This window comes from Pan troglodytes, chromosome 11 (assembly GCF_028858775.2).
Source record: "Pan troglodytes isolate AG18354 chromosome 11, NHGRI_mPanTro3-v2.0_pri, whole genome shotgun sequence".
NCBI classification, from domain to species: Eukaryota; Metazoa; Chordata; class Mammalia; order Primates; family Hominidae; genus Pan; species Pan troglodytes.
In genome coordinates, this window is record NC_072409.2 from 86,770,884 (window position 1) to 86,793,329 (window position 22,446).

Genomic DNA, 22,446 nt, shown 5'->3' on the forward strand with positions numbered 1-22,446 from the left:
AGAATCCAAAGCAGGTTCATCCCTGAAATTCAGACTTGCGCCTGAAGTTACCGGTCCGGAGCCCCTGGGAGCCGCAACGCTCACTGTGGAATGCTCTGGATCGATTTCAGAGCTGTGAGTAGCGCTGCTAGAGGTCATCCTACAAGTTTCATCTTCTGTATTAAATCTTCACTTCTGCGCTCTGCGACTCCACGTTTGCCGCTCAGGAACTCGGTTCCCGGCAAAGTCAACCGCCTTCCAATTTGGAGAGGGACAGTCAAGAACTCCCTTGATTTTGAGGAGATTCTCGATGGAGACGGCGGCGGTGGGTGGCGGAGCGGTGCATCCAGCGCCAGAGCAAAGGAACCTGGTGCCATCTCCAAGCTGGGCAACTTTGCGTTTTCCGCTAGCAGGTCCGAAGCCATAGATATTCGCGAAGTCCCAGAGGGCAGAAATCCTCAGCAATCCTCTGTCTCACAGTTGAAAAGGCAGAGTAGCACTCTGTTGCAATAGAAACTACGCGGAGCACAAATGCAAGCTTTGGTTAAAAAAAGCACAAAAAACAAAAAAACAACGGGCAAAAGTTTACTCTCTGTAAGCAATTAATTCCTGCAGCCCATTCCGGGTAAAACAAACTCCTCTTGGGAATCTCCTTTCGTGGGAGTTGTGGATGACACGGGGGCGCTTCTGAGAGCGAAGTCTCTCCTGCCTGGGACGCCCCAGCGGTGTAGCACCCAGTGATCCCTCCCGACCGTCGAGGGAAGAAAAAGAAGTTGGGACAGGAGCTAGCCAGAGACCCGGACAGCTACTCCTGGTGCAAAACCTTGGAAATGGCTGCTAAAGGGGTTGGGTCTCCAGACTCCTAATCCCTCCCCTTTCTCCAGCTGAGCCGTTCACCTGCTACCGTCCAGTTTACAATATAAGCGTAGCACCTAAATTAACCCAGTTCCAAAAGCTAGGCACTACAATTCCCTAAGAAATTCATTTTCGAAACATCTAAGCGACTTTCGGGAGCTCCTTGGGGGAAATGTTACGAAGGGAGTGGGCAGGTAAAGACGGGATGCGAGGGGATTATGTTCACGAAGCGATGTGTAGGCTCCTCTATTCGAAGGACCTCGGGGAGCCCCTCAGCTCCCAGGAGAGCTGCTGCAGCCACTTCAATTCTCCACTACAGAAGGGGCGGAGGTGGCCCCTGGAGGGTGGCGATGGGAACAGGGCTCATCTTTAGTCTGGTGGCCTCTCGCTGGGTGTCGAGGGGGTGTAACTGGCTTCAAGAAAAGAGCTAGGGAGTCGAAATGCCAGACCGGGCAGAGAACGGAGAGGTGGCCCAACGGACTTAAGGGCGTGCGGCGAGGAACTGCCTGCCGGCAATCCGCTAACTAGTGAGGATTGATTGACTCTTTCTGTCATCAGCATCCTTGGAACCCCTACTCCTCCTCAGGTCTCCCGACTTTTCGCTCGCCAGTGGCCGGGGGCCGCGGGCGCAGGGCTGGGCGTGCGTGTGTAGCTGCGCGCGCGCGGGTGTGCGCGCCAGTGTGTGTGCGCAGCCCGAGCTCTGAGCCCGGCCGCCAAGCCCCAGCCGGCTATCCTGCGTCCCGCCTTGCAGCCGCCTCCTCAAAGCCTCTTCACCTGGCGCCGCCGCCCGCCGCCCGCCGCCCGCCCAGCCCCGCACCGGCGCTGCCTCCCCTCAAAGTTTCCCCAGCGTAGACACCTTCGCGCTGCAGCAGCCCAGGGAGACGGTGTTCCGAAGCTGTGCCTTGGAGTGGCTCTTCTTACACCTTTCCGCCTCATCCCCACCTAATTCGGGCAGGGAGTAGAAAATTTTCCAAATTAAGGGGAGAAAGGGGGGAGGGGCATTATCGAGAGAAAGCAAGAGGAGCGGCCGCAACTGAGAATATCCTGCCTGATGCCAGGGAATTGACTGACGTGTCTGTGGGGTTACGGAAGAAAACTGAATAGGCAGCCAAGTTGGCCCAGGAGGGGCTGGGAGGCTTCCGGGTGCCGGGAAGGTGGTCCCGGTCTCCATTTCCACTGGTACGAAGGCTTGGAGGCGCCTCTATGGTGAGGGCTTTTGAACCGCCATCCCCTCCTGATCCCTTGGAAAGGAGGAGCCTTCAGAGCTGAGGAGGGGGAAGTCCAGGAAAAGCCCCTGGACTTGTGTGCGTCGCATCCTTGGCTTGGGATTTTAAGGACACGAAGGAGAATTAACAGCGCCTCAAGGTAAGAGGCAGCAAAGCTGCTGCTTGAATTGCCAGAGACAATAACTTAAAATAGATGTTGGGGATGGGGTGGGGGTTAAGTCAAGTTAGGAGGATCTCTCCGGGCGTCGCTACGCGATCGCACGACCCGCCTGGCAAGTCAGGGAGTAGCCGGTGCTGCGCTGCCCAGCTGCGAGGCAGGAAGCCGGAGGAGTGTCCTGTCCTTACACTTTCTGAAACCTATTGGAAAACGATTTCGGACTGGGTTCTCTGTGGAGGTTGATATACAGCGTGGATTTGGGTTTTGGGTTTTCGTTTTTTTACCAGAGAGGTTTTTTAAAAAATTTTTATTAGCACCGCAGACCCACCCCCAATTGCCATAGAGAGCTGTGGGCACCGGTGAACGCAGCTAGGACGCGGTGGCAGGTGAGCCTGGCGCAGGTGGGCAGGTGGGGGCGGCGGCTGCACCCGGCCGGCGGACTCGGGGGCGCGCGAAGCCCACGCTGCCGCTTGGCCGGCTCCCTGCAACCGGCGTCGGAACCTGGGCGCCGCAGGTCGCCTGCTGTTCCCTTCGCCTCCGCTAGAGGCTCCCAGCGGGCGCCGCGGAGCGGGTGGGTGTGGGGGCGCCAGGAGGCGGCGGGGTGAGCGCGGAGAGCCAGCGTGCTCGCGGGGTGGCGGAGCCCGCGCGGCAGGGGCGGGGGACGTGAGCGGCAGTCCCGGCGCGCTTCCGAGCTCCGCTCCGCGCCGCGGGGACGCAGGTCCGAACCCGGCTGAGCTCTGGAAAGCTGTGCCTTGAACTGGAGCCACTTCGGGGATGAGATCCTGGCCCGCACCCTGAGGGCAGCCCCGGGAGGTAATGCCCTCTTTCTCCTCCTCTCTCCTTTCGCCTCTTGGTTCTCTGTAAATTCTCAGTCAGATACTCAGGGTGGGAGGGAGTGAAGGGTGAGAGAGAGTCTATAGGGTCTGTATCTAAAAAAGGTGCCTTTCAGTGTTGCTCCGTGGTGCTCTGTTGTATGTGTATTCGAACTAATGCCCAATTTCCCCCGCCTCCCTTGAATATTTGGCTGCTTTAAGGGAAGTTTTTTGCGGAGAACGCTGGGTGGTTGGTCTGGGCCAGGCTGCTCCGAGGTGAGCTAGGGGACCTGCTGTGCCCGCTTTGAGCCGCAGTAGACTGGAGTGCAAGACTCCAGGGATGGGGTGTGGTGGAGAAAACGAGTACCACACCCTCTTCTTTTCCTCTTCACCTGCTGGTGAAGTCTCCCCATTCAGCATTTTGCTGATTTCCTTTTCCGAGGGATTGGCTCAGAGAACTGAGGAAAGCTGCTGAAATACTTGGAGGGAGGGAGGGAGAGAGAGAGAGAGAGAAGAGAAGAGAAGGATGAGAAGGAAGTCATGGTCTGAGCATCAGAAGAGGAAGGAGGGCGAAGTTAAGCTTGTGTGTTTGAGGTGGGGGAGTGAGTGCTGGGAAATGGCCTTGGAGTTCAGTTTATTTGATGAAGTCAGATTCACTTCACATTTCACACTTTGACATAATCCAGTTTGCTGAAGCCACCTAACAGATATTATCTGTGCTGTGTACTGCCTTGGGCTCAGTGGGCACTGAATATGTTTGATGAGTGTGTCTAAGCAATAGATAAATAAATAAATGAAAGAGTGCTTATTGTGTTTGCTTGGTGTGATCACCCCCGTGTCTGTCAGCCGGTAATGTATGTATTTTTCAGCGTGCTGTGCTGTGTTTGTGCATACCATATGTGGTCATTTTACACTCAGTAATGCAGTTTCAGGGTCTTGGAAAGGTGGCTCTTAACAAAGACGAATATTTAGAATAATACTAAAGGAAGACCAAAAATTACCATGGGGTGTGGAATATTCCAGGAATACTGAATAGAAGCTGAGATCCATCATTGGTGAAAATATTGGGCCACATACTGAAAGGGCAAAAAATATTTTTCAGAAATTAGAAGCAGTGGTTAACATTTTAAAAGAAGGAGATGTTCTTTAGGGTTCTGTCACCATCACCCAGTAGCATGTGTTACTCCCAATACAGTTGGAGTGTGAGGAAGAAAAAAAATGTACTTCCTGTTCAAAACCAGTAAAATGTTTCGAGATCTGCCAGGTATTTCACCTTAAGAATTTAAATGGAATGGATTGCCTATTGATGGCAGAAGTGGTTTAGTTATGTAAGGCATCTATTATTTTTGATTAAATACATATATAAGTTAATAGTTTTATATAATTTTACTGTAGTGGGGATGGAAGCAGGACAATTTATTGATGTTTTTCATTCCTGATTAACACATAGCATTATCTCAGGGAAGATTTATATAAAGTTTGTCATTCATGTATTATAGTGGATGATGCTCTGTGTGGAAGGCAAGAATATATATCTTGATGAAGTCCCCAAAAGGATGGTTTATGTTTTTAAAATACAGTATTTTAGAAATTTTTATGATGTGAAAAAGTGATACTCATCTGAATATAGGTACAACTTATATATACACTAATCATTTATTTGTTGAATTAAATTAACAAAGACATACATATTTAGGGCTCAAATGTATTTCTGAAAGACACCTCTAAAACCAAAGGAAGATCTGCTATTAAGACTCTGTGTATATGATGTATAAGGGAAGTTTTCTTTCTTGACATTTAATCTAATTAAACTGGTGAGGCTGGTTTGTAATCTCGAGTCAGTTTTAGCACTCCATCTCTAAAGATGCTTTCCTCTCTAATAAATGTGATTTTAAAAGAGACCAAACATTAAAATGTTCCACAGCTGTCATGGACCAGAAAACCATTTGAGTCCTCTGCAACTTCATGTCAAGAATAAGAAGTGATAGGAAGTTGTCACAAATTAATTGGCTTGATACTTCAATTAAAAACTGATTATGATCTGGCTCTGGTAGTCATTATGGTTGATTTCGTTTGGTCTCTAGATATTCTGTGAAAGGACTCTAGGTGGAAATGTTTTCCTGTAGTACAAGGAGAGGAGGTCACTATATGCAAAGAGGTTTGTCAGTTACTGATTCTCCAATTTGGTTGTGTTGTATCCTTAAGGAAGCATGTTAGATTGAAAAAGAATCCATTTTCTCAATTTATGTAAATATTTCTCTTTGTCATAGCCCTCAACCAACCTCTGAGTACTGTATTTATAATTTTGTTGAAATATGTCACCAAGCCTCTTCCCTTTATGGTTTAGGGGCTACTTTGATGTTAATAACTTTAAAAACTATTTAAGCATAAAATACCATATTTCCTGAAAGAAAATAAATTAAATTTAAAAAGGGTTTGGGGTAAGGAAATTAAGGGAGAATATGAGGGAAAGGTTAAATTCCAGGTATCAGGCTTACCCATCTAATGGCATATACTTCTGTGATTTTTTTGTTATGCTTCTAACGAAATCCTTCCTTCCTTCCTTCCTTTTCTTCTTCCCTCTTTTTCCTTTAAAATATTTCCTTCAGAATTAAATCCATGCTAATTTACAGTTACTTTATAATGGTCAGTCCATAATTTACTTTTAAGTGGGTGATAGTCTTAAAATACTAAGATTGTTGCATTTATTTTTAAATTTTATACAAAAATTGACTAGAAGGTGGGTTTGGGTCTTTAGGGAGTTCGAGTCATCAGTTTATTATCGTCTCTTAAATTGTAAATGCATCTTGTGTCTCGCTGCAACTTCACTGCCTTTCGTTTCTGGAAAGTATAAAAGCATGGATAGGTATTCATTTGACATAGATGGACAGCCTAAGAACATGGTGCATTTGTGCTTTGAGTGGCTTATTTTCATATGATTAATACTCTGTGAACAAATTGGCCAATGTAATCAAATATGTAATGTTCATATTCAGCAAGTAGTAGAGTGACATTTGTCAGTGTATATTGGTTCAGAAATAAGTATCATATTTTAGGAAACCTTAGCTTCATCTAAACCTTAATAAAAGTTACTTTTTAAAAAAAGGGTTATCACTCAACAGATACAGTTGCTGTATCTATTCTTAAATGTCCTCAAGAGAGAAGATCCTAGTTCTAAAAATCTCCCAAGAGAAACTAATCCAGTGCCACTGGGAGGCAGCATGAATAAATAGAAAAAGCAGTGGATCTGACACCAGAAGACTTGAATTCCACTGTGTTTCTCATGACTAGCAGTGTCTTCTTTGAAAAGCTGTCTTATTTTTTCTAAGGCTCAGTGTTGATTTCTGTACAATGGGAATGTTTAATATCTACCTACTCTATGTTTAAAAATTGGTAACAGCTAGCTTTAAGCATTGGAAAAAGAAAAACAGAACTTTCAGGTGCCAAGTAAATGTAGCGCTTGATAGAAGAATAAATAAAATATATTTAAAGAATGCTTGTAAAACTTCAGTAATGCATCATGGATTTTGATATGCCTTTGATGAGAGGAATATTTTCTCTGAATGAGATATTAACATGTGTCATGAAAGTCAAATTTAAATTAATATTTATATATGGGAGATGATTTTCTCAAAGTTATTATTAATAAGGCACAAATTTTGTGATGTATGGAAATCTTATAATGCTTATTGTATGGGCCATAAAAGTTCATTTGGGCATTTGTGCTGTTCTTAAAGAGTTTTGATAACAAAGAAGAGGCAAGGAAAAAGAGTTAAAATATCATTTAATAATAAAGTCTCAGTTGGGTTTCTGATTTTTTAATTTTTTAGCAATTCTACATTTTTCTTCTGCTTGTGAGTATACTTAATATGACACAGGTAGGAACTGTCCCTTGCTTTCATTATTGTCAGGTCAGTTACCCAATTTTTATGAACACTAAAAATATTTAGCTTGTGGAATATTTTGTTCAGTGATTTAATCTATGAAATGGAACACAAACCTAATATATTATCTTAGTTTTTTACAGTGGAATTTGCCCAGGACCACTGATAGACCATTTCTCCTATTTTATTTTATTGGCTTTAATGCTAATAATATTAGTTATAAGTTATTTTCATTATGTGAATTAGGAAGAAAATGCATGGTAGATATTAAATGACTCATGGATTTGAATAAAATTTTAAAAGCTCCATTGAAATAATTATGTGCTCTTTTTATAAAATATGAGGTTCGCTAGGATTTGACTAGAATACATTTTGTTAATTTTCTAAATGTATTCACTAGTTAATGTCAAGAATAGCCTGTCTTTACTGGCTGCAAGGGTAAGTTAAATACCATTTCCTTCCCTAGAGTTTTGGTGTCATTGTCAGTAAAAACTATAAGTGTATTTTCTCTAACAAAACGAGTAAGACTAAATGCAAACCTGGGAACCTAGACTAGAAAACAAATTACATTTTTTGTTGTTATAATAGAACATTATATCAAATTGCCTATAAAGGTAGAATTATTGTCTTTACAAATATCATACCTGAAGTTCAGTGTAACAGAAATATATGCAAAAATATAAGATTCCCAGCACATTCAGTTTCTAGGTAGCACCATAGAGTTTGTGAAATGGATTCTAAATTGGACGACATAAGAGGATTTTGTATCTTCAGACAATCTCATTCTATTATAATGTAACTATGGTTAGCTGCAAGATATCTATCTACTAGCCAGCATGAAGAGAAATAATTAGCATAAAAACTGTATTGCTCCAGGTACACCAGGAGAGTCAACAACAGTGCCTTGTGGTAAATGTTGATTTTGAAACGGTGAGCTTCATTTTTCAAAAGGAAAGTGCCTTTATCTTCTTAACAATTTTTGACTTGACCTTTATATACATATATACGTATATGTACAATATCATATGAACACATCTTCTTTATATATACTTTATATATACTTTATATATATATATTCTGTCTATGTATATAGACAGCATATGCATACATAGGGAGGGAGAGTCTCTATGTATATATGTATGTACATATGTATATCTACATGTATATATGTATGTACATATGTATATCTACATATATATATGTACACATACATACACACACACATATAGCCTGATGAAAGCAGTCCTCGTGAGGTGAGGGATGTGACTGTCACCTGCTGGTTAAGCCTATGATTATGGATTGCAAATGTTTTTTCTTTATTCAATTTTATTTGCAGGTAATGATAAAAGCCTAGCTTTGGTCTCGATTAGTTAAATTCACATCAATTAATATGCAAATATTTATTGTTGATAAACTAATTTTCTATTTGATATTCAGGATATAATGGTACATGAGAATTTGTTCTTGTTCTTAAGAATTCTGTGTTCTTGTTAAGCAGAGAAGACAAAAATCGGTGATAAGCTAACAAAAATAGAATAGAGCATCACCTCATTCAGGATATTCTTATTAAATATCTATTGTTCCCAAGGGTATACAAAATAACAATACAAAAGTTGTGTCACCAGGCAATTCAGAGTAGGGTGAAGTGTGAGTGGTCTGAAAAAGATTCATGTAGGGGGAGGAAACTGGGCTGAGAGTGAGTATAACACTGTAAAAGTAAACAATAAATATATAAACTCTCTAGTAATTAAAGCAATGCAAAATAACACAGTAGTAAGATAGTCTTTGCTGATGAGTTGGGACAAAGATGAAAACATCGATAGACTCCTTGTGTTGGCAAGGGAGTGGGGAAATAAACACTCAATACATAGTTGGAGTCATTGTAAACTGGTTCAGCTCATCTAACATGCAATTTAAGTAATTATTGCTTGGATATATATTAAATTACAAATGCTCATAATAATTGTCTTTATAGTTCCTCTTTTAGAAGTTTATCCTCAGAAATGCTCCCATGAATCTCTAGCAATATATCATGTACACACAAGAAGAAATAGACAACTTGAATGACTCTGTCTTTTAAAGAAATGGTATCTGTAGTTAAAACTTTTCCACACCAAATTAGCAAATGGATAAATAAGGTATATCCATACTATGGAAAATGTTCATCAGTGAAAAGGAATGAAATACTGATACATGCTACAACATGGATATACCTTTAAAACAATATGCTACTTGAAAGAAGCCAGTAACAAAAAACACCATGTGATATAATTATGTGAAATGTACAGAAAAACATATCTATGGAATTTAAAAGTAGAGTGGTTTTCATCTGGCACTGGCAGTGGGGTTGTTGAGTGACTGCGTATGGGCACAAGGAATCTTTTGGGACAATGGAACTATTCTGTAATGGGATTGTGCTGATGGTTGCACAAATCTGTAAATTCACTAAAAATCATTTAATTGTTCACATAAAAAGAGTAAATTTCATGGTATTTGAATTATGTGGCAAATCAGTTGTTAAAAACCCAGACACAAAACAAAAAATCTTCCTACAAAGTAAACTGAAGGCGCAGATGACCTTACTAATAAAATCTTCCTAATATTTAGGGAAGAAATAATACCAGATCTATATAAACTCTTTCAGGAAACTGTAGAGGAGGGAACATTTTCCAACTATGAGACCAACATAAAAGTTATCATAAGAAAATAAAACAACAGGCCAATATCCTACAGAACATAGATGTAAACATTATTAATGAAATGTTAGCAAGTATAAATAGCAATGGCAAGTAAAGATAATACATCATGAACAAGTTAGGTTCATCCCAGAAATGCAATGTTGGTTTAACATTAGAAAATAAATTGAATAGTTCACCATATTAACAGAGTAAAAAGAAAAACTGGCCAAGCATGGTGGCTCACACCTATAATCCCAGCACTTTGGGAGGCCGTGGTGGGTGGATACCGAGGTCAAGAGATCGAGACCATCCTGGCAACATGGTGAAACCCTGTCTCTACTAAAAATAACAAAAATTATCTGAGTGTGGTGGTGTGTGCCTGTAGGTCCAGCTACTCGGGAAGCTAAGGCAGGAGAATCACTTGAACCCAGGAGGCGGAGGTTGCAGTGAGCCAAGAATGCACCACTGCACTCCAGCCTGGCAACAGAAAAAAAGAAAAAGAAAAACCATATGGTGATCTCAGATGCAGAAAAATCATTGGAAAATACAACAATTATTCTTGATAAAAACTGTTAGCAAGTTAGGAATAGAAGGCAACTTCCTCAACTTGATAAGGAACATCTGCAGTAAACCTAGAGCTAATATCATACTTAATGGTGAAACACTAAGTGCTTTTTCTCTAAGCTTGGAAGAAATGTAAGAATGTATGCTATCATCACTTTTACTCAACGTTTATAATGGAAATCATTTAAATAAGGTGAGAAAAAGACTCAGGCAGAGAGATTAGAAAGGAGGTGCAAAACTGTGTGAACATGATTTTATTAAATAATTGAAAAAACTCCAAATGTCCAATAGGAAAATAGATAAACAAATGTTGGAATATTCGTGCAGTATGTTTCCGGTTTAATAAGACGGTAAGTGGAATGTTGTAGTTCTTTAAATACCATCATGAGAAAATCTCCAATATATATTTTTAAGAAGGAAAATATGGTTGTAGAGCAATACTTAGTCTATAGTGAATTGACTGATTAATTCTTCAGGTATTTATTGGGTACCTCTTTTGTGTTAAGCACTGGAGTATGTAGGCCCTGGGTCATATATTGTCTGTGGGAAGGGGACAGATATAATCCTGCCCTTGAGAGACTTACAGGCTAATGAGAAAGAATTTACAAGCAACTAAAATAAATGAAATTCATAATGAGAAATTGTGTTATGTGCATATAAGAAATGAAGTTGAATGACAGGGATTTATCCATGAGTTTGAAAGATAGAAAGATTTTCCTAAGAGGTGTCTGGTTCCTAGTGAGCATTCAGTTGAGAACTATTTTTATAATAGATTAATCCAAATCATTCATCTTTCCTATTTTACCTAATTTTGCTTCATATCTGGTAAACTGAAGGAGTACATGCTATACTTCCCTATCACACTAACTTTTCCTGTGTCATTATACTCTTTTCTTACTTTGAATGATTCCCATAATCATCATCTGCATCTTCTAGCACCTACTGTGAACAAATGCATTATTTTATGCGCATTCACAGTTGCATAAGGCACATCTTATTACATTCATTTAGTCTTGAGTTGAAACCTGTTTCTTAATGTGTAATTTTTATTATTTTTTCCTTTTTCTTTGGTTACAAAAGTAAAATATTTGCATCATAAGTGTATTTAATATCATAGCAATATATAATACACAAAGTGAAGGAACTTCCTGGGGCTCCCTTGTTCCTAAGGTTTGACAAAATAGGAAGCTATGTTGCACAAGAAATGTCAGAGTGAGTAAGTGTGAAGAGTGAGACTAAGTGCTGTGTGGATAATAGGCAAGAGGATTAAGTGGCCAGGGACCAGAAAACGCTTCAGAAGATAGACGTCCAATGGAATTTTTCAGTTACAACGTTGTAATCTGTGCAGTGGTACTGCTTCCTGTGATCTCAACATCTTCAACAAAGTCACATATATGTTAGTCTTAGTAACATTAGTGTGATTGGATTCCTGGTAGTGGTTGGTGACAGAATTTATTTTTTGTCAGAGTTGGGGTAGCAGTGTGAGAGAGGGAGCTTGTGTAAATAAGATACATGGGTCATAAAGCATGTAAATAAGACATGGGTCGTAAGAACATGAGTCATGCTCTCTCTTGTATGTTTTCTGTAAGTGGCCTTAACCATCTAGTTCATTTACCCATGCCTTAGATACATTCCTTGCAAAACATTCCTTCCAAGTAGTTGTGTAACATAACCTTAAACACTGAAGTCTGTAGCAGATTACTTTGTCTGGCTGTACATGGTTTTAATTGATATTTTTATTTTTTTCCATAAAACCTCATTCTATCTAACTAAAGTAGATTGATGGTAGTCCATTACCCCTTCTTTCTAAAGAACTTTTTGATTATAATCAGTGAAGATCATTCTAGAACATATTCATGAGTTCCTGATCTTACCTTATTTTTGTAGATGATTAAATTAAGTGGAAGCATTTGCATATATATATGGTTGGTTCTGAATTCAAGATTCTTCTCACAGGTACTGCATAAACTCAATAAAAATTTAGTCTATTATTTCGTCTTTAATTACACTTAAAATATGTGTGAACAAGATTGATGAAATAAATGTGAATTGAAATACATTCCACATGTTATTTATAGGTCCTTATGTAGCCTAGCAAAATACTTAGGTATGGGTGACTGCTAAAAAGAAGTGGATTTGATGATCGTTCTGTTGGACCTGGAGCTTCTGGTCCTGTTCATCAGTTCGTAGGAATGCTTACTGTGGGTTTTACAGAGAGATTAGGAGATTAAAACGAAAAGTATTACTAGCTGACCCAAAAACGAAGGTTCCATGATTATGTTGAAGTAAAGCTCAAGGAAGGGTATGAAGTTTGATTCAATAGAAATAAATGGTTTCAAATTACAGCTTGAGAATATGGATGATAATCATATGTTTTGTCTGTAATAATGGTAGAAAACCATGGGAGTTATTTGCATGTTGGGGAGGATAACTATTCATCTTTCCATTTAGCTCTCCTTGTGGAATTAGAAAGACTATAGATACATCAAGTATAAGATCACTTTATAAGAATAAAGTGCTAATGAATGTAATTATTAATTTATACTCAATTTTTAGATGTTGGAAGCAGTATTTAAAAGTAAAATAATCTGGTACTTACTAATAAAGCCACTCAATTTAAAAATATGTCTCCATGGCTTTGCACGTTGGGATTCATGCAACTGGAATAGTCTTTTTCAGATCACATGGGAAGACTCCTACTTATACTTAAAAAATGAGCTTAGTATCATATTCTCAATAAATCATTCCAAAATTCCTGGAATCTCTCTACTTTTACAAGCTTCTGTTTTTATATGTATTATTTAATATATTATTATTTTTGTTCATTGGCCTATTTATCTTTCCAAATCATGTGGTCCTGGAAGACAAAAATTATATCTTATTTATTACCATTAAAAATATCTTTGGACCTAGTTCTTACTAAATATTTTTGAAATTAATTGAACTGTGATTTTTAGAACATTTAGACAGTTTTAAATCATATCCAAAACCATAGTAATACTGTTTCCAATTGGTAAAAGAGGTAACATGCAGTGACTAAAAGTTTAAGATTTGGTTTCAAATTCTCACTGCCATTGATTTCTGGTTATTGGACCTTGAACAATCTCTTCGTCTCATGACGTGTTAGTTTCCTAATATGTAAAATAGGGGTGAAAAACACTTTTCTGGCCTGCATGTCTTACCTGAAGTTTATGATGATAGGATAAACCATGGGTGTAAAATAAATTTGTGTGCTCAGTACCTACACAAAGTCATTCCTGTATTAAGTATACAATTAAAAGCCACTAATAAAATAATCTTAAATGAAATAATTTACATCACTTTTCTAATAATGAGAGGTTTGTACAGAAAAGTAAAGCCAATGAACTTGAAATCTTTCTTTCTATTGGATTTTCCCTGCCTTTTTATAACAGTTTCATTGCATCTTAATATAATAGGAGTTTGATTTTATAGGTTATAGAACAAAGATAACAATACAAATTGACTATTGTAGTTTAAACACATGGTTATAGATGGCTTAATTGATAACTTTCATATAGTTATTTAGACCTGGATTGATGATTGTTGAGCAACTCTTTGCATCTGAGTAAGCACTGATTTTTACCATCTCTTCAAATTAGAGCCAGTTTAAAGTGAGTAAATTGTATGATATGTGAATTATATCTCTATAAGGCTGTTATGAAAATTTGTGGAATTTGTGCCTAAAATATCCATGCGTTCATGCTGATATAAACACATGATCAAATGAATGAATGAATTGGGAAGAATAGGCAAATCTATGCAAAACAATTTCAAATAATTTATGCAGATACTTGCCCTGAAGGAAGTGGAGTATAATTCTCCACTCTTTAAGCATGGCTGCACATAGTGACTTCCATCTAAACAGTATGCATAGAAAGGAGGAGGAAAAAGTAATGTTACAATGCAGAAACCAGACAAACATGACCTCAACCAAGTGACCAAGGTCAACATCAACTGTGGTGATCATAGTGATAGAACGTACCCTTGATGTAGTGAGAATGATGGTTTACCTCTGTGGTCTTCCTCCCAGAAATGCATAACTTTAGTCCAATCATGAAAAAAAATAGGCAAATCCCAACCAAGGAACATTATACAGAATATCTGATCAGTACTCCTCAAAACTGTCAAGCTCATCAAAAACAAGGAAAGTCTGAGAAACTGTCATAGCCAAGAAGAGGCTAAGGATATATGACAACTAATATATGGTATCCTGTATGGGATCCTGCAATAGAAAAAGGACATTTGATAAAAACTAAGGAGATCTGAATAAAGTATGGACTGTAGTTAACGGCAATGTAACTTTTGTTTGTTCATGAATTGTGACGAATATACCATACTTATGTAAGATGTTTATAGTAGGAAAAACTGGGTGTAACGTAGATAAGAACTCTTTGTGCTATGAAATTTTTCTATATATCTTAACTTTTTTAAAAAGGTCTTTTTAAAATTAAAACATAGCCAATTTACATAAAACAAACAGTATTTTACTCATTTTTATTTTGAATATTTGATCTCTTTAAACGTGCATATCCGATTTTCTTCTTTGATACTTTCTGTATCACTGAAAAAGAAAAATTCAAAGATTAAGATTAAATAGTTACTGATTTAATGGTAGTTTCATCTGGGAGTTCTATTAATGTGTTCTGATACTATAAGGGGTTATCACTCTATACCTAAATCTAGTTTGTTGGAAATACATTACGTTTTTCGTCTCTGCCCAGCATTCCTATTTGGCGAATGTTACAGAGTCTAATCAGATTTTCTGCCATTCATTTTGCTGTGATGGAGCATTTTCCTAGGTGTTTCTGACTTAAGTCAGATTTTCACTGCATTTTTATCTTTAATTTTGGTTTCATGTATCCAGGAAAAACTCCAGGGTAGTCTAGCCTGATTTCTAAACATTTTTCCTATTTCTGTAATAGCTTTTTATCTTAATGCTTCTGAGATTCTCTTGGTGATATGTGATAATTTTCTCTGATATTCTTAAGGCATTCTGATAGTTTTTGTTAAGCTTCACTTTGAAGCTTTTTTTTTCTCTCAATACTTTTTTCCTGTTTACCATTCACTGAAAATTTACTCATCTAGCATGAGCTGTTTTTCATTTGTCCTTATTTAAGCCAACTGGTCTTTCTCCACTTTGCTTTCACTATTTTTCATTCAAACCTGCTCTATGGGGCTAAATATTTTCTTGCTCATGAATAAAATGTCAGATAGGCCTCCTATTTCATTTACTATTAGAGAATAAAATGTTCAGCAATTACTGCTAATCACATGAATAGTGACATTTCTTTTACATACTATTCATATAAAAAGGAGGTCTTAAATCTATTTAATATGAAAGTTTTCCCAGCATTTTTCTGGCCACCTCTATTGGGAAAAGGGGAGTTGGTCAGCCTTTCCTATGTTTCTCCCAGTTCGCCTCTATGCTTTCTGTCCTATTCAAGGATGCTGCCTCTGACTCTTCTAGGGTTAAGCCTCAGAAAGGTAGGAGAGGTAAAGGTGAAGTGTGACTTGACTGACTTAAATGTAACCCTGGATAAACTTCCCCTGGGTTTGGTGGATTCTCTTTCTTTTTCAATGATTTTTTTTGTTTTATCTTCAAGTGGTACAGTGGATGTGAATGCTAGAAAAAATTTCTGGCTGTGTGCCTCTTGGACACATGGTAGGACTGAACTTCCTGGCTTTCTGTGGTTGGGCAGGGCATTTAACCAGTTCTGATTAATGAGTTTTGAAGTTTTGAACAAAAATGAAAAATGTCAGTGATAGGCTGAACTGGGATGGGAGTCTCCAGAGATCTTTCTTTTCCTTAAGACACTGCAGTCTACAACTGTAGAGGAGATGCCTATTGTTTCATCATGAAATCACTGAAACTTCAATGAGAGGAGCCAGCTTCTGCCTCCCACAGGCCCGCAACAGCCATTATACTTGAACAAGAAATTAATCCTTGTGGTTTTACGCCATTAAAATTAAGGGATTTTTTGTTACCACAGCCTAACGTAACCTATTGAGACACAGAGATATCTGTATTTCTCAGAGGCCCCTACTGGGACTATTTGGCTGCATTTTCTATGATACAGGAAATGCGTTTTCTTCCAGTTACATGCGTAATATTTCTCCCCCAGCCCCTGGAAATCTGGAAATTCATCCCCTGTGTTGGAATTATTCCATTCACCTATGCATTGTTCTTGAACAGAATTTGAAATGTCTTTCAGCAAATTGTTTCTTCTTAGTTGCCCTCTTTAGTCTTCAGGAAACATTTACAGAATCTTGCCTCTCCCAGGGAGACTGTAGCTAACAATTCACTCTGCTCAGCTAGGAATACAGTGTTTTAATTCAATGTATGTATGGCTTAAAAAATACGGAATGACACAAACTATGCTCTACTAATCCTCTGGAATTCTCCTACAACAATGGTCTTAGGAGAGGACTTCTAAAATGCATATCAGACATTAACTCTTCTGTCCCCGAGCATCAGTGTATACACATAAGCTTCTGAAGCAGTCTCCCTGAAGTTTCTTCAAAGTTTGAGGTGAAGTGATACTTGAGGGATTATAGCAGCTCAACAATTTCCCACCCCTGCTCCCAGCCAAAAATATTTTTCTTTCTTGTTTCCAAACTGTCAGCCACTTACGCTGCAAGGGATGCTGGCTTATAAAACTGGTGGTTCTTGAAAGCCTCTTTTACAAGTTCTGCATAGATGACCTAGCATTTTGATTAAAAATGTGAAGGTTCTTGTCAACTATTTGGTTATTGCATTTTGGGTCTCAACTGAAACCAACACAGAAAATGCCTCCTTTTAACATCTTGTTCTACAGACCATTGTTCCAGAGGACTATTAGAGCATAGTTTGTGTCCTTTAGTATTTTTTAAGCCATTTATAAATTGAATTAAAAATACATTTGCCTACTACTGCAGAGTCATAGCCTCTTGGAAGGAATTACAGTATGATTTATGGGAAGTCCTGGCATGTTATTATCATTTTTCTTAAAATCAATTTGGTACTATGCACAAATAGTTAAATTCACTCACTACTCATTAAAGCTATTTCATGTTCCTTCATGTGCTACTAAATGGAAATTACTGAAGATACTTAAGTAAAGTGTATTTATTCTTTCCATTTTCAGAATACCCATGTGAAAACTGTTGCTGTCAGTTACTGTACATTTATTTCAAAAGATTGCTCCGGCTTAAACAGTGAATCAATCTTTTAGACTGATTGATTACGTTATAAGTAATATGAAACACTCTTGGGTTTGTGCAGCAAAGGACAGTGAAACTTTACCAAAGCATAATGCATATTATATATTAATAATCTTAGCCAGTATTCACTATAAAAGTTTAAATTTAATGAAACCTTGAAAGGAGTTGCTGCATTTTATTACCCTGAATTGAAACACTTAATTGCTTTAGTTAGCAAACACACCTCAAATAAGGAACCATTCTGGCGTATAAATGCCATTATAACTTTGAAAATATTATCTATTATTATTATAATTTTATCTCTGTCTTCTGATTCACAGTCCCTCATGTAACAAGTATAATCACATTTCAAAGATCTACGCCAAGTTGATGATCAGAAGTAGAAATTATCATACAGAATACTTTTGAACCATCCTCTTGTCTTTGAGGATGATCTAATTAACACTTGATGAGTTTGAGCAGTACAAGATTTTGAATAGGTTTTTAATGGGACATTTTAAAATTCTGGTCCAAGCTGGGCTATCCTATAAATGATAGTTATATACAGTTGTAAGTTACTGTCTTCCAAAGGATGCTAGATATTTAAGCTATACATTTCTGAACACCAGAAATCTCTTTGTAATGTTTGTAGAGTGTGAGTACTATTACATACAGATGACTTAATGTCAGAATTGGACTTTGTAAAATTCCAACACTTTGGTCTACAGCCTAAAGTTTTGAGGTTACCTATTAAAACAGCTTAAGTGAACTTAAATGGACTTGAGGCAGAAAAAAGTAAAATTTAAAAAAGAAGGTATTTCTATGGCCAGTTGGAACTGAGAATACCTCACAGATCTTGGTAGTGAGAAGAAGAGTGAGTTATCTAACCTGGGATAATAAGAAAGTGTGAGGAAGAATGCACTATAATACCAGGCAAAGACTGACATATTTTCCGTTATTTCTGACATCTTTTTCAAAGTTTTCTCAGCCCCAGCCCAGAATACCAAGCATTTATTTTCTGCCATTTAGAAAATTTTTCATATACTACTCATTAAACATCAATTACATTTATATGTTCATAGCTTTTGCATTGCTTTTTAATTAGTTACTTTGGGTTAGTATTTTATCTCAAATTAGACTATAGGCTTCTTTAGATTTGTTTTGCATGTTTAAGTCTGATCACACTTAAGAGTGCTCAACCTTCACTTAACACTGGTGAAAGGTTGTCTATCAATATAATGGTGACATTTGGGAGACTCTTCCATCACGCTAACCATTTTGCAAGGTGAGAAAAGCAAACCATTATTTTAAATATTTTTATGTATAACATATCCTTATAACTTTAAAAATCTTCAAGTTGCATATATTAAATATAATGTTTAAATAAGACGGTGATGCTATGAACAGCTAATAATACCATTTCTTTAAAGTGTAATAAAATATCTGATGCTATTGTAGATGTCTTATACATGATAAATAGAAAAGAAAGGAAGTCATCAGTCAAATTAAATCTATTCTAGCAACAAGGGGGAACAGTGGAAAATCAGGTCTTTTGTGAAAATTGGAAGTTATGTGGATAGGAAGCATATGTAAGTAAGTTCCAGACATTTTCTTGACAGCAGCTAGTCACAAGATGCTCTGCAATCCCAGGGTCCAATTTAATAACTTAATGTCATTTCTTTGTTAGGACGATTAACAAGAAAAGAATAAACTACAATATGTCCAAAACCTGTAAAGTATCAAACATTTTCCTTCAGTCTTTCTTAGCTGAATATTTTCATCTAAACTGGGGCACATGGAAATGATTTGTGTGATTTTATTTTCTAGGTTTCTCCAAAGATGGTTGATAACTAGTACCATTCTAGATGCAGGGATAACTTACATTCACTGATGTCTTAGGGCATTAGTACATAATTTGATTATAAGTGTCTGTTGAGGTAAAGTATCTGTGGTATTAAAAATGCCAAATTAATGTTTTTATAACACAGGACTGCAAAGCAATTGATATTCTCTTGCATATCTGACATCTGTGAAAGAATCTTTCGTCATAAAGTATGTCCAGATTAAATTTAGCTGCTTTGCTAGTGATCAAAATTCAATATTAGCAAAATATTTTTTTCTGTTTGATACTTCATAGATCTTTCCCTCTTGACTTTAAATTTTTCTTATTAGCTATTAAGCAATGATTAATAATTACTAATTAGTTATGGAGAAAAGGGAAACATAATACACTGTTGGTGAGAATGTAAATTGGCACAGCCATTATGAAAACAGTATGAAAGTTTCTAAGGAAGTTAATAATGGGAAAAATTGAAAAAAATTGGAAAATAATTTGGAAGTTTCATATAAAATTAAGCGTGTCCTTAATGTATGACCCAGAAATTGGATTCTCAGGCATTTATTACAGAGGCATAACACACACCCACACACACACCCACACACACACACACACAATATTAAAGTGTTAATTACAGATTTCTTTATGATAAGAAAAAATAAGGAAACAATAAAATCAATAAAATGTTCTCTGTTAGGTGACTGGTTAAACAGACTGTGGTATCCACTGCGTAGAATACAACTCAGCGATAAAAAGGGATGACATATTGATTGACAATTTATAGGAACCTCCAGGGAATTATGCTGAATAAAACAGCCAATCTCAAAAGTTTACATACCGTATGGTTCTATTTATGTTTGATTTTTGATATGACTAAGTTATAGACATGGAAAAAAGATTAGTGCTTGACAAAGTTTGGGGGTGGGGGTGGGTAGGGTTATAAATAGACAGCACAAACATTCCTTGAAGTGTTGGAGCTGTTCTGTATCTGGACTGTGATGGTAGATGGCAGATACATGATTCTACTCATGATATAAAGGTGTATAGAACTAAATACACATAAAATCACAAATGAGTACAAGTTATACTGAGGAAATTTGAATATGATGAGTAGCTTGTTTCAATGTCAATATCCTGGTAGTGATATTGTATTATTATTTTGCAAGATGTTAACATGGAGGAAATCTTGGTAAAGGGAACACAAAATTGCTTAGGAGATATTTGAGGGTGAATTTCAAAGGGTAAATGTACATCCAAATCTACATTACAAAACTACTCAGGGATCTCTTGCCACCTTGTGATCAGAGCATAGTTAGTGGGGTGGAGGTAAGTGTTCGGAATATTTGACCTTTATTCCTTGGAATTTGGAGATCATAGGGACTATTGCCTGAACTTTACTTTAAAAAAATCAAAGGACAAAGTCCGGCTAAAGCTATCTGAGATAGCAGATCAAAGAGAGAAATCTGCCTTGAAAGGAGACTGTACTTCTTACAGTTGATGACGGGGAACAGGATGTCCTGGTCTGGTGTACTATAGAGAGCATCAGAAACATAGGACTAATCAGTAGCAGGGTGAGAGGACCCCAGAATGAGAGTCTATATATAGCAGAACATAGCAGTAGGGGTTGGTAGCAATAGGGGACAGCCTGTGGCCTCCTGAACAGCAGTTGGCTCATCTGTTTATTTGGACAATAAACATGGGCTCCTGGGGGTGCTTCCCCAAAGGAGGTGCATGACTTGGGTGCCCCAGCCACCCTGAATCAGTAGTGCTCATTAATGAGCACCTACTGTATGTAAAAATCATGGGCTCAGTGATGTGTAAGCAAGACCTTGTTCAATCCTTATGCAGCCCTAGGAGGGATCAACCCATTTTACAGAGAAGGAAGCTGCGGCTCAGAGAGGGGAAGAGTGCCCAGATTACTGTGGTGGAGGCTGGACTCCAGAGGACAAGCCCCCTTCCATTCATTCACCACTGCTGTTACCTGACTTGGCACACTCATCTCAGACTGCAGTGATTTGAGGGGTAGCCTAGCTTTCTGGGATGGTCCCCACAAGCCTGCAGTAGAATTGCCCCTTTACATGGCATCAGTGGATGCATGGGTGCATGGCCCATAGCAGTGAACGTTACAGGAGAAAGACTTCAGCAAACTGAGAGTGGTTGTGAAGAGTGGACTTCAGAGTCTCACAGAAGCTCTCCTTAAAAGAGCCAATAAGTTTCTAACTTGGGAGAGACCAGAAACAACACAGTGAGTGACAGGGGAAGACTTGAAGAATGAGACAGGGAAAACAGTAAAGATGCCACTTCCCAAATCTTACCCAGTCCCCAGCCCTTTGCAGGTTTCCAAGCCTGAGACAAACATGACTAGGGGAGTAGAAGCAGCTCTAAATTAAATGTAAAAATGAAGATTTGGAATAAAAATTATACTTATTATTAATACCTCAAAGGCATACAAATCTACTCCCCTTGAAAGTCAATAAGCTAGGCAGAAAAGAAGTGAAGGAATAGAGGATGCCAGGTACCAGGAGCACACCAGGAGGATCATTATGACTGGAGAGGATATGATATATTCAGGTTCACAATGCCTATGATGGGACTGAGTGGAGACAAATGGAGTGGGTGAGCGTGGTGTACCAGATTTGAGGCCGAATGGTAAGCAGAAAGTAGGGAAATAAATTAGATTCTGAAGACTCAGAGAGCCTAAAGGAAAAACTGTTTCATAGGCAGTTTCAGGTCAGATAATATTTGTCCTAAACAAAGGCAGTGGTAATGGGACAAAAGAGTTAGAGATACATTTTGGTGTGTTTGGATGTAAATAATGAGGGCAAGGAGGGAGTCTGTTGATTCTAGTTTCATATCCTCCTCCAATTCTCCACCTACCCCCAGAAAAAGGTGAGGTTGTTGTTAATATATATAGTGCCTTCTGAGAATTACTGAAAGATTCTGCCTCTTGTCAGATGAATGGTAAAAAGTGAGCATCCCTGGGCACAAAGTTGCATAGAAGTACACCTTCCTCTAAGATACCACAACGCCTGTCAGTCCTGTAATGGGGCACCGCATAGTTTGACAAGTGGAGCAGTAAGGACTGGGTTTCAGTCCCTACTTGTCCCCACAGCCAACATCCTTTGTGAAATGAACAAACTGCAGAACCACGGGACTATGCCCTGACTGCTGCCAGAGAGATGGAGTTTCTTAAAACCTATGACCCTGTCTGGGTTTTTATAAAAGGAGGCCTGTGAGGTACAGAAAATCAAACA

The 22,446-nt window shown here is 38.3% G+C and overlaps 1 long non-coding RNA gene across 2 annotated transcripts in view; it reads left to right on the forward strand.

Moving 5' to 3' along the window:
* Nucleotides 1-1,096: 1,096 nt before the first annotated feature.
* LOC134807676 (uncharacterized) overlaps nt 1,097-22,446 on the forward strand; it is an 841,508-nt gene continuing 820,158 nt past the window's right edge. The window contains exon 1 of one of the 2 annotated variants that reach the window (XR_010148738.1): nt 1,097-2,199. This is a non-coding gene — a long non-coding RNA (uncharacterized LOC134807676). Of the gene's footprint in view, nt 2,200-2,850; nt 3,031-22,446 lie in introns of those variants that run through there. The other variant, XR_010148739.1, reaches the window with a different exon arrangement.